Genomic DNA, 11939 nt, shown 5'->3' on the forward strand with positions numbered 1-11939 from the left:
GAAATACCCATAATGTTATGTTTGAAATAACTGGTCAAATTATAAACCGCATAAAAATTAAAAATCAAATGTATTATTTTTAACAACATTTTGAGTGTGTCCAAATACCTGTTCACAAAATCTGGATTATCTCCAATTACAGGAGTTATTTTCATATTATTTTTGACATCTCATCAAAGATGAAGAAGAATATGGAAGTCTGGGCATTTACGGGGCTGACGACCGTCATAGGCTGGTTTAAGTGATCACTTTACACACGTGTAACATTCACCAATTCTACCCATTATTGACAATTATTGGTATTTTCTGGCGTTTCTCATGTATGTGATTATAATCCAGGATTCGGATCTCACATAAATAGTTTCTGCTTAATAAAAAGCTTCTTTACATCTCACCAATAGATGTCTCTAGTGAAGTTCTAGTGATTCAAGAACAAGGTTTCTAAATTGGCTCATATTTATAGAACTTCCAAGCATTTGAGTAGTGTGGTTGTCAATAATGGGTAGAATTGGTGAATATTACACGTGTGTAAAGTGATCACTTAAACCAGCCTATGACGGTCGTCAGCCCCGTAAATGTCCAGACTTCCATATTCTTCTTCATCTTTAATGAGATGTCAAAAAATAATATTATTTTTAACATGAATGTCAAAATAACTCCAAAGTGGAGAAACCCAGATTTGTAAACAAGGATTAAGACACACCAAAAAATGTTGGGAGTAAGTTTAGCAGTTGTGTAAACATAATTTGTACCTACAACACAAAAATCATCATTCAAAGCCTTGCCCTGCATCGAAGTGTATTCAAATTAAGGTATATTACTAACTCATTTAGCATTAATTAAAAGAGTTACTGAAAGATAAGAAGTAAAAAATTAATTATAAAAATATATTTTATGGATGTTTTTCTATGTAAGATATATATTTTAAAAATTTCTAAAAACAAGTAAAATTCCAATATATGAATACTTATTATATAAAATAAAAAAGGGCGCGGAAACACGTCCGACCCCTAGCGCGGGCATTCGTACTCTGAATTTGAACGTTTGAGATGTCAGCCTTTAATACTCTATGAATAATTCATTCAAACCCTTATCCGCACCTCGATGGTGCATAGGGCACTGCATCATATAAATGTAGTGTTATCATGATTGGTAACTTGTATGGACACGCGAAGGAAAGGTGATCAGCCTAATAAACAGTAATATTGAATAAATATTAGAATGAAAAAAAAACACTCATATTTATTTGACCCCCCCCTGGAAATCGAACCCGGGATTTCCAGAACGGTAGCCGAGCGTGCTGACCATTACACTACGGAGGCGGACAAAATACGAGTAAAGTGCAATTAAAATGACAATAAGATAATACGTTTAAGAGAAATATTGTTGATGTCTATCTATTTCACTATTTCATAAAGAAAATTTCTATTATTTGATAAAAACATGTAATGTAAGTTTATTATATAGTTAGACTTTTATGTGAATGACAGTTTATTCTTATTTTTAGATTACTTAGTGAAAACCTGTAATTAGAACGTTATTTTTTAAATTTAATTTTGTTTATGTTATTTTCCTGAAATATTATGTTGGTTTTCCAATACATAAATAAATAAATAAATAAAACGATGTTAGATAAATGTTCGAATGATGAAAAGAGAAAGAAAGAATGCAAGGCTGAGATAAGCATTATCGATAAAATTAAGAAAGGTGTGTTGAGATGGTTTGGACATGTGGAACGTATGAGTGGGGAAAGAACGGTTAAACAAATTTATGAGGCGAAAGTAGTTGGAAAAAGAAGCAGAGGAAGGCCGAGGAAAACTTGGCACAATCAGGAATGTCAAATACTTGAAAGCGGCCGAGTCAGGAGTCGTAATAATCGTCGGGTATGCATGAAGAATGATTGCAAAGACAGAGTGTATTATTAGATTAAAACCAATATTTTTAGCTTTTCCACTTTATTTTTATTTGACCAGCGACCGGATTTCGTCGTTACCGACATCATCAGACTGTTATGTTTAAAAAAAAATAATAATAACATTTTTAATATCATACAATACTTAAATTAACTCAAATTAAATTAATTTCTCAACAAAATTGTATCAAATCATGGTTATCAACTCCTGCCTTGTTTTATATATAACATAACAATTTGTATAGCCTCCCACTAGTCTGATGATGTCGGTAACGACGAAACCCGGTCGCTGGTCAAATAAAAATGAAGTGAAATAGCTAAAAATATTGGTTTTAATCTAATAATATATTAAAATGCAATTCCATCACGAAGTGTCAGTGGATAATATAAATCTATTAAAGACAGTGGTTTGGCGTTCGATTCTCTCTGCCTACCCCTGCGGGGAAGCGGCGTGATGGTAAGTTAGTTAGTTAGTATAAAAATAAAAATAAGATCCCAGAAAGCACGTGATCCCGAGGACAGAGAATAAGCGATTCACACAAGGACGCACCGTCGCACAGTGGGGTATATTGGCGATCTGGGCGGCCAATATTATTTTTCGTTCTAAATCGATTCCAAATATGCCTTTTAACTAATTCATTGTATTATATTGAGATATTTTTTACTTATCAGTAAAAAAAAATAATTTATTATTTTTTTTTTTTTTAATAAATGCAAATCGTAGTAAATAATTTAAAAAATATTAGTCCGAGAAAGATGGTCATGGTTCCTCGTCCGGACACAGTTCTTCTTCCGCTTTTAATATAAGCGATTTCTTCATTTGTTATTTTTTTTTTTTTGTTTCCTTTATAAATCGTATTCTTATTGGACGACAATAACGTGGTGAAGAAGGAATTGGGTTTTGCCAAATAACCTTATTATTCAAGGAACAAATAAGTTGTAGGGGCACAAACAAACTCTGAAATATGTTTGCATCGGAGTCTGCATCATTTAAAAACGTTTGTTTATATTGAGCTTGTTGTGCTCCATCACAACCCCACTTGCACATTTAAACTAATGTTTCTCTTTGTCAATAGTGTGTCAATAGTCGCGTGGTAGTGTGATCCATTAAACTCAGTAGGTTTACTTCGGCACAAGTTTCAGTTACTCTGTAAGCTTTCTTAGCAGGGTAACACTCGAGTTTTGCTTTTTGTAAGATATAACACGGGTATAGTTTTTTATGAGAACTCCTTACTATTTCATATTGCCTTCTCAAAAGATCGGCTTCAACAAAAATAGATAAAGCCTGTGATAGAGTCAATTGCGTTATCTGGGTATTTTTTTTGCTGGCAACGAGAATACGCTTTCTTATATTTGGTAGCATGCTAAGTGTACAGATAATTTCTTTCAACACCAAAGAAGCATCTCTCATCCCGCTTTCTCCTAACTTTGACCGAGTAGCATGGGGAGCACATCTAATTCAATATGTTTGCGCAAATCTTCAGTTTTCCTTCTCTTGCTTCTCTGACTTGATTCACCAAACGACTTTGATGGTCGTCCTGATCGATTCATTACCCAAGGAATTGTAAAAGTTCCGTCAAGCCAATTTTCATTTTTTATCAAGAAAGTTTCATCCTTTCTGAGTGCATTAGTCTATCTTCGTTTCATTTCAGACTTGAAATGCGAAAAATCGTTTTTAATTTTCATTGCACACTCGTCAGAAAAATTATCTAATTGTAAAAGGTACTTTTGCAAGCATTCTAATTTTTCATTAATTTTATTAGCATTTTGTTGCTGCATGATAATAAATAACTGTTTTTTAGTCATTATTCTAACATTTACTGGTCCTAAAATAAAAATGTAACAATTTAAAGATAAAAAACTGTACGTAGTTCAGTTTTCATTATTGTGCTGACTCATCTTAAAAGAGCGATTTCTTGCAAAAGAGCAAAATTCTGCAAAAAAAATTTCAATTTATATAAAGAAAGAGGGCTAAGCTATTTGATACAATCAAAATTATAGCCGGATAACACTCGGAAGCACAACTAAATATCCTTTATTTTAAAAAAAAAGAAGGAAAAATCCATTTAAAGGCACTTATTTAAATTAGTTTTTTTTTAGTAAATATGTTAGCTATTGCAACTTAAATCTATGTACAATACACTATCTTACCTGCTTGATCACAATCCATTATTAAATTGTATACGTGTAATACAAAAAAATAATAATAATCACTGAAATGTTTGCGTACTAAACGAACAGCGAAAGAGAAACACGTGCACTCACAATAACAACAACTTTGCGACTGACCATTAGACACGTGAGATGTGCGTGGGGGGGATACAATTATTGCATGTCATCAACAAAATACTCTATTTCATGTTGATATATTTTTCATACACCTGCGACAATGTTTTTAAAAGTGACTTTTGGCCGCCCAGATCGCTAATATACCCCACTGTGCGTCGTATGGCGCGCGTATGCGTAACATGTGGTCGGTAGGTTGGTGGAATATGGTGTAATTACTCGCTCGGGCGGCAGATGCAGCCGGTGGAAGGTAGATTAACGCTAAATTAGGGTGATGGCACCGATAGTGCGGGTCCAAGTGTGGTATTTGTCGGTTTTATGATGTTTTAAACGAGGAAAAATAACCAATTTTAGATGCACAAGCCTAGATTGTGCTTACTACAATTTAAATGTGTACAAATAACGGTTCCAACCCTTATGTATGGAAGCGAAGCATGGAGTTGGCAAAAGGAGGATGAAAGCAGACTGAATGCAGTCGAAGTGCGATCCCTCAGACGAATGTGTGGCAAAACGATGTTTGATAGATGTTCGAATGATGAAATAAGGAAAGAATGTAAGGCTGAGATAAGCATTATCGATAAAATCAAGAAAGGTGTGTTGAGATGGTTTGGACATGTGGAGCGTATGAGTGACGAAAGAACGGTTAAATAAATTTATGAGGCGAATGTAGTTGGAAAAAGAAGCAGAAGACAACCGAGGAAAACTTGGCACAATCAGGTATGTCAAATACTTGAAAGCGGCCGGGTCAGGAGTCGTAATAATCGTCGGGTATGTATGAGGAGATGCATGAATGTAGAAGAGGCAAAGAATGTTTGCAAAGACAGAGTGGTGTGGCGTTCGATTCTCTCTGCCTACCCCTGCGGGGAAGCGGCGTGATGGTTAGTTAGTTAGTTAGTTAGTCAAATAACGAGTTTAATCAATAAGTATATCAATATTTTATTTTATATATTAAACACTTCATTCAAATCCCTTATCCGCACCCCAATGGTGCATAGGGCACTGCATCATACAAAAGCAGTGTTATATTGATCGTTAAAACATGAAGGAAAGGTGGTCAGCCCTTCGCTTCAGGTACCAGTCCTAGGTAAAATGGAATAAATATTAGAGTGAATAAATCACTTATATTTATTTGACCCCCCTGGGAATCGATCCCGGGCCTCCAGACCATTACACTACGGAGGCGGACACTGAATAACTAAATTATATTTGTAGATACATAGTAAATGAACATTCGTCAGGCGGACTACGCAATTGAAAACGTGAAAATTATCAAAAGTATTGATTAAAAATAGTAACTGGTTACATGAACTTAAGTTTGGTTAGTTAGGAATGAATGTAGGAGACATTTAACAATAAATCACTATTCCCTAAACAAAGCCTGGCGGGTGCGGGGTGCAGGGAAGTAAGTGCACTTGACTTGCACCCAGAAGGGCGTCGTCGCGTGGACGAATGTTTAGTTATCTAGGGTTATATAGTTTTAAAAATTAGTACAATTTTTTTAAAGATTTATATGAAATGGATATTATTATTTTCTTCTATTTTTTAAATTTCCTTAGTGAGTTTATTGAAGTATTTTATTCCTAAATATTTGAAATTTCCATATTCCATTTATTTAGGAATTAAATACTTTAATAAACTCCCTAATGAAATAAGATATATCAATTTATACTGCAACTATATGAAATAATTTTAAAAAATATATGCGTATATATTTTTGTCCGCTTCCGTAGTGTAATGCTCGCCTACCGTTCTGGAGGTCCCGGGTTCGATTCCCAGGGGGGGTTCAATAAATATATGTTATTTTTTCACTCTAATATTTATTCAATATAACACTGGACTGGTACCTGAAGTGGAGGGCTGATCACCTTTCTATCATATGTAATCGATCGAGAAAACACTGCGTTTATATGAAGCAGTGCCCTATGCACCATTGGAGTGCGGATAAGGGTTTTTTTATTATATATATTTTTATAAATTGGTATTGTAAAATGTGTCCTCGGCACGAAAAACCCCAGCGAGGGTACAGTATTGTAATTTTTAATTATGTGTATAATGAAAATAAATAAATAAATAAAAAATAATGGAAAATAGTAAAAATGGCTCTTATTTTATGAAATACATCATCCAATGGGTCTGGAAATTGCAATGTATTTTTATACAATAAATTCCTTTAGTTCTCTTTCATAATTTCATTCCTTGAAGGCTGACAGCTTAGCAGGTGTCTCTGTCGTGTCTATTATTTTCTGACAAAAGATTACGCGATATGATAAACTCATTTTTGTACAACGATTTTGCTTTCAAAACATTCGTTAATTTAAATCGTGCCATTAAAAGCATACTATATATGAAAATTCTTGAAAGCTCAATGCCAACCCAGACGTAAAAAATCCAGATATTAATCATGATAATCATGTTTTAAGCGTTTTCTAGAATGGAACCATCCAGACTCCTCCCACATCGCACTGTACGGCCAACCCCATGGTAGACGACTCCCGGGCAGACCACCAAAGAGGTGGGCCGATAGCTGGGAATCGACGTCGCAGGAGGCTAATCCGTCCTAAAAACAGGCCGCAAGGCCTATAATAAGAAGAAGAAGAAGCGTTTTCCAATAAGTAAAATAATTCCAGAAGCATCATCGGCTGTCCAAATTTAAAACACAGTAAAGAACATTTTTTTGTAGTACGTTTTTTTTTTGCATTTATGGACTAAGTAGACTCTACTTAGTCCAAAAATGCAAAAAAACGTACTACAAAAAAATGTCCCTTACTGTGTTTTAAATTTGGACAGCCGATCTTGCATATAGTTAAAAATAAGAAAATAGACTTTGCTAAATAAAAAGCCATAATTCACTCATGAAGCGACGTTTGAATTATTTGATATATAATATATGATACTTATATACTTACATGTAACAACATCATACAATATAAAACACTAAAAAGTGTTTCCACTTCCAAGAATTTGAGTAGTGTGGTTGTCAATAATGGTTAGAATTGGTGAATGTTACACGTGTGTAAAGTGATCACTTAAACCAGCCTATGACGGTAGTCAGCCCCGAAAATGCCCAGACTTCCATATTCTTTATCATCTTTGATGAGATGTCAAAAAATAATATGAGAAATAAAATAATCTCAATATTATTAATATTTAAAGCATTTACTTTGTGGTTAGTCATTTTGTCTTAATTATTTTTTCACAAAAATGTTAATAATATTAATATATAACTACTCACCGAGATTTTTAAGTCTACCGGTTTCGAGACGTACCCGTCTCACCAACCAAAAATCGCATATCGCTCACTCCTTTCAAGAACGTCATAAATAAAAAATCGTCAACTTTCAGTTGTGCATGTTTTCAGTATGCCCAGAAAATGTACTATATCCCAGCAAAAGAGACATATTTTTAACTTAATATTTACTCGCTACAGGGCAGAAAGTGTTGTTTCTGCATTTAGATGAAAGGGTATTGTTTAATTATTTTTTTAAATATACTTAATATTTTTCAAATGGAAAAAAAACCTTCAGGTTTTACCTAAAAAGTTCTGTTGCACGGTAAAAAGTTCAGTAAGTGGCTTGATATTTATTTTTAATACATTGTATTATATTTTTAAACTTTAAAAACGCTCTCCTGAAAAATCAAGTATTATTATTTATGACATTCTTGAAAGGAGTGAGCGATATGTTAAACATTTTGTGTAGTTTTAAGTGTGTAAATAGTGCTAAGGTAATGAAGGGTAGTATTGTTTGCATGCTGCGGTAGTGATTGTCCTGACGAAGAGACGGGTACGTCTCGAAACCGGTAGACTTAAAAATCTCGGTGAGTGGTTATAAACTAATATTACTAACGTTTTTGTAAAAAAAAATATGTATAAATATGTACATAGGCGATCTCGCGAGATAATCTTGTGTAAGAATCTACAGAATCCAAATTCATCTCATAATACTTCAGATATCAGATTGGCAGGATCGTCAACAGCATGTCGGCTGTCCAAATTTAAAACACAGTAAGGGACATTTTTTGTAGTAGGTTTTTTTGCATTTTTGGACTAAGTAGAGTCTACTTAGTCCATAAATGCAAAAAAACCTACTACAAAAAAAATGTCCCTTACTGTGTTTTAAATTTGGACAGCCGATGTGGTTTTATACTAATGTTATTAACATTTTTGTAAAAAAAAATAAGTGAGAAATAAAACGCATTAGGTATTCGTTAAGTTTCTCTAAATCTCACCTTGTTCCTACCTCTACCGCCTACCGCAGTCAATTCTCTGTGCACGCCACTGGCTTTCAACTATACTTATCGAAGTGTTGATGATCCAGCCTCGATATTTTGCCAGCGATCAATTTGAAATATGAATCACTGAATACTAATGCTGTAGCGTAAACACATTGGTATGATAATGCGTAATAATCAACGTAACGCTAAGGCGGATGCTAAATTTTAAGTTAACGTAGTGATACGTCAACATAGATGAAAGGAACATGAAAGTCTAGGTATTTACAGAGCTTACGATCTGTCACAGGGTGATTTGAGTTATCACTTTAAACACAATCACCTTCACCAAAGTAGAAATTTACAATGTTTTGAGTGTGTCCAAATCTTTGTTCACAGATCTCGGTTTGTCCACTTATTATATAGTTATTTTACATTGATATCTCAACCTAGATGAAGAAGAATATTTAGTATGCAAGTTTCGGTATTTACAGGACTTACAACCTGTCACAGGCTGGTTGAATTGAACACTTTAGACACATGTATCATTCACCATTCTATCAAAATTTCATCTATGTTGAGATCTCAATATAAAATAACTCCTATGTGGACAAACCCATAATTATGAACTAAGATTTGGACACACGAAAAATATTGTGAATATGTAAAATAACTAGTCAAAATATATGTGCAAAAAATTCAATATCGTGTTTTCAAGCATCGCCTAGTATGTAAAATAATTCGAGAAGAATCTTCCATACAGTACATGAAGGTGTTTGCTAAAACAAACTTACTTTGCACAACAAAAGATGGTTCCGAGAACTCTAATTGAAAAGCATCAATCAAATGATAAACGTAAAATCCGAATTGTTTGCTGTCCATCATGGATATAATGGTGAATGTTTCACGTGTATAAAGTGATCACTTTAACCAGTCTTTCACAGGTCGTAAGCCCTGTAAATACCGAGACATCTATATTAAGATATCAGTATAAAATAACTCCCAAAAGTGATCAGGTCAGGAGTCGGAATAATCGGCGGATATGTATGACGAGAAGCATGATTGTGGAAGGGGCGAAGATTGCTTGGAAGGCAGATTAGTGCGGCGTTCTAATCTCTCTGCCTACCCCTAGGGGGAAGCAATGTTAAGTTGGTAAGTTAGTTTTTATATATTGACAATTGACAGTTAGATTGTCGGAAGTCACTTTTGCACTTAAGTATTTTCTAAGAAGTAACATAAGCTTAAGTGTGCAAAATGTATGAAAATGCCATAACAAGGCGAAACAATTCTCATAAAATTTATTTTGATGTGTTTTTTTTAACAAAAAAATACAATTTGTTTTAATAAAATAATCCGTGTTTGATTTTAACATTTAATATATAAATTAAAATGGAGTTCTATAAATTAAACGCCAAATCTTTAAATAATATTACTTGGCTTGGCCATCAATGTTCTTATTAACTCCATTTTCTTTTGCCCTCCTTATTATCATCTTTTGTAATTTATGTTTTTTATGCGACAATTTGTAATTTATGTTTTTTTTAATGTTCAATCAAGTACTATCAAGTACCCTCTGATTTCAAACAGGTATATGTATATGGCATGGTATATTTTGTCCGCCTCCGTAGTGTAATGGTCAGCACGCTCGGCTACCGTTCTGGAGGTCCCGGGTTCGATTCCCAAGGGGGGTAAAATAAATATAAGTAATTTTTTCACTGTAATATTTATTAAATACTACCCTGGACTGGTACCTGAAGCGGAGGGCTGATCACCTTTCCTTCATGTGTAAAGGATCAAGATAACACTGCGTTTATATAACGCAGTGCCCTATGCACCATTGGGGTGTGGATAAGGGTTTTATTATTATTATTATTATATGTATATGGTATCAAAAGTTTTTATCAATATCACTAGTCTGTTTTTGGTTAGTTGGAAGATATTGCTTTTTAGCGATAAGCCCGCCAATGTACTTATTTTATGTACATGAAGTATAAATAAATAAAAATGTTTATTGTAACTGCAGACAGTTGGTAGAATTCCATATTGAATTTTTGGGTAATAAATATATCCAAAATTCAATAATATATGAAAATATATATCAAAATCATATATCAAAATATATTAAAATTTTATATCAATATATCAAAATTATAATATATTATAATTTTGCAATTAATATAAAATTATAAATATATTATAATTTTATAAGTAACGAAATTATTAAATTATAATATATCAAAGGTAATATATCAAAATTTTGGATATATTACCCAACAATTAAATAAAAATGTAACTAAAGCAGAAAAAAAATAGAACTTTTTATCAAATAAATATGCATTTTATTGTGCGGTTTAAAAAATAAAAGGAAAAACCCAACGTTGACTGCATAATCTAAAATCACCAGGTAAAGCCGTGCACAGAACACAGTACCTACTCGAAGATAATAATGTAATAGTAGTATAGCGAGCGGTCTTTACCTTATAAGATCACGATTCACGTACTGCAGTCGCTAATCACACTCGAGATCCAAAATAGTAATTCAAAACAACCACTAATCACAGGCCACAATTTCACTAACACAACGAAAATTCAAAATTCGAATCTGTCAACCTGACAGATGTGTCAAATTTGAATTTCGAACGGAACGCGCACTTTTCAAAAATAAAAATAAAAGACACTGCACTGATCGAAGTTTTTTTAAACTGATTTTATATTTTTGATTTCGCAAAATTTTCGCTTCGTCAAAAGGTTGGGTTTTTTTTAATGATGTGGTTTAACACGTTTTACCTATGTTCTTGCACTTCACTGTATATCCTTGAAATGACTGCCGTGTAACTTAGTATAAACACCCTTGGTGTTAAAGTATATGCAATTAATTTTATTACAAACAGAGCACTGCGCAACAATGAAAACTTTTTATATTATTTATAATAATAATCGTTTGCCGGTCGAACGCATTCCTCAGTTAAAACCGACGGCGAAAACGAACAAAAAAAAATAACAGAAAGGTAGCGGAAAGGAGAAAAAAACACGACACTCCACGAGATTGCCGGTAAATATCGGTGTAAAATTCACTTTAAAAACACTTGAGATCGTGTATTTCACTCGCAGAATAAACTAGATCACTGGATTTAGATTAAATATCGATCCAGATAAACTTTCGTCGGTAGTTATATTTGATAAGGTTTGCGCGAACAAAAGTTTTCGATATTTTTCGTAAGTCGAGAAATGGCGGCAAACCGTACACAGTACAACGGACGACGAGCGGCTTGGCCAGACTGACGCAGTCGGCGCGGCTTCGGCAAACTTCGGCGGAAACGAAAACACCCGAAGGCGCAAAACAAGTTCAAGCGAGCCGATACGGAATACACTTTTTGTGCACTTCGGTCTATAGTAATGGGCATGGGTTATTTGTTATTTATTATTATTTACTCCCAGATACAATTTACCTCTCTCAACGCTTATTTTAATTATAAAACACCATATTAAAAAGTGTATTTTAGTATTTACAATCAAAATGTAGCCAGACTAA

General features: G+C 33.6%; 1 protein-coding gene across 1 annotated transcript in view; it reads right to left on the minus strand.

Moving 5' to 3' along the window:
* LOC148304113 (leucine-rich repeats and immunoglobulin-like domains protein 1) overlaps nt 1-11687 on the minus strand; it is a gene marked incomplete at its 3' end in the record, with an annotated part of 617685 nt that extends 605998 nt beyond the window's left edge. The window contains exon 1 of the mRNA XM_088268824.1: nt 10885-11687. The remainder of the gene's footprint in view (nt 1-10884) is intronic.
* Nucleotides 11688-11939: the final 252 nt, after the last annotated feature.

The sequence above is a fragment of the Brachycentrus maculatus genome, unplaced genomic scaffold (genome assembly GCF_059751285.1).
Source record: "Brachycentrus maculatus isolate JH-2025_06_01 unplaced genomic scaffold, ASM5975128v1 h1tg000332l, whole genome shotgun sequence".
NCBI classification, from domain to species: Eukaryota; Metazoa; Arthropoda; class Insecta; order Trichoptera; family Brachycentridae; genus Brachycentrus; species Brachycentrus maculatus.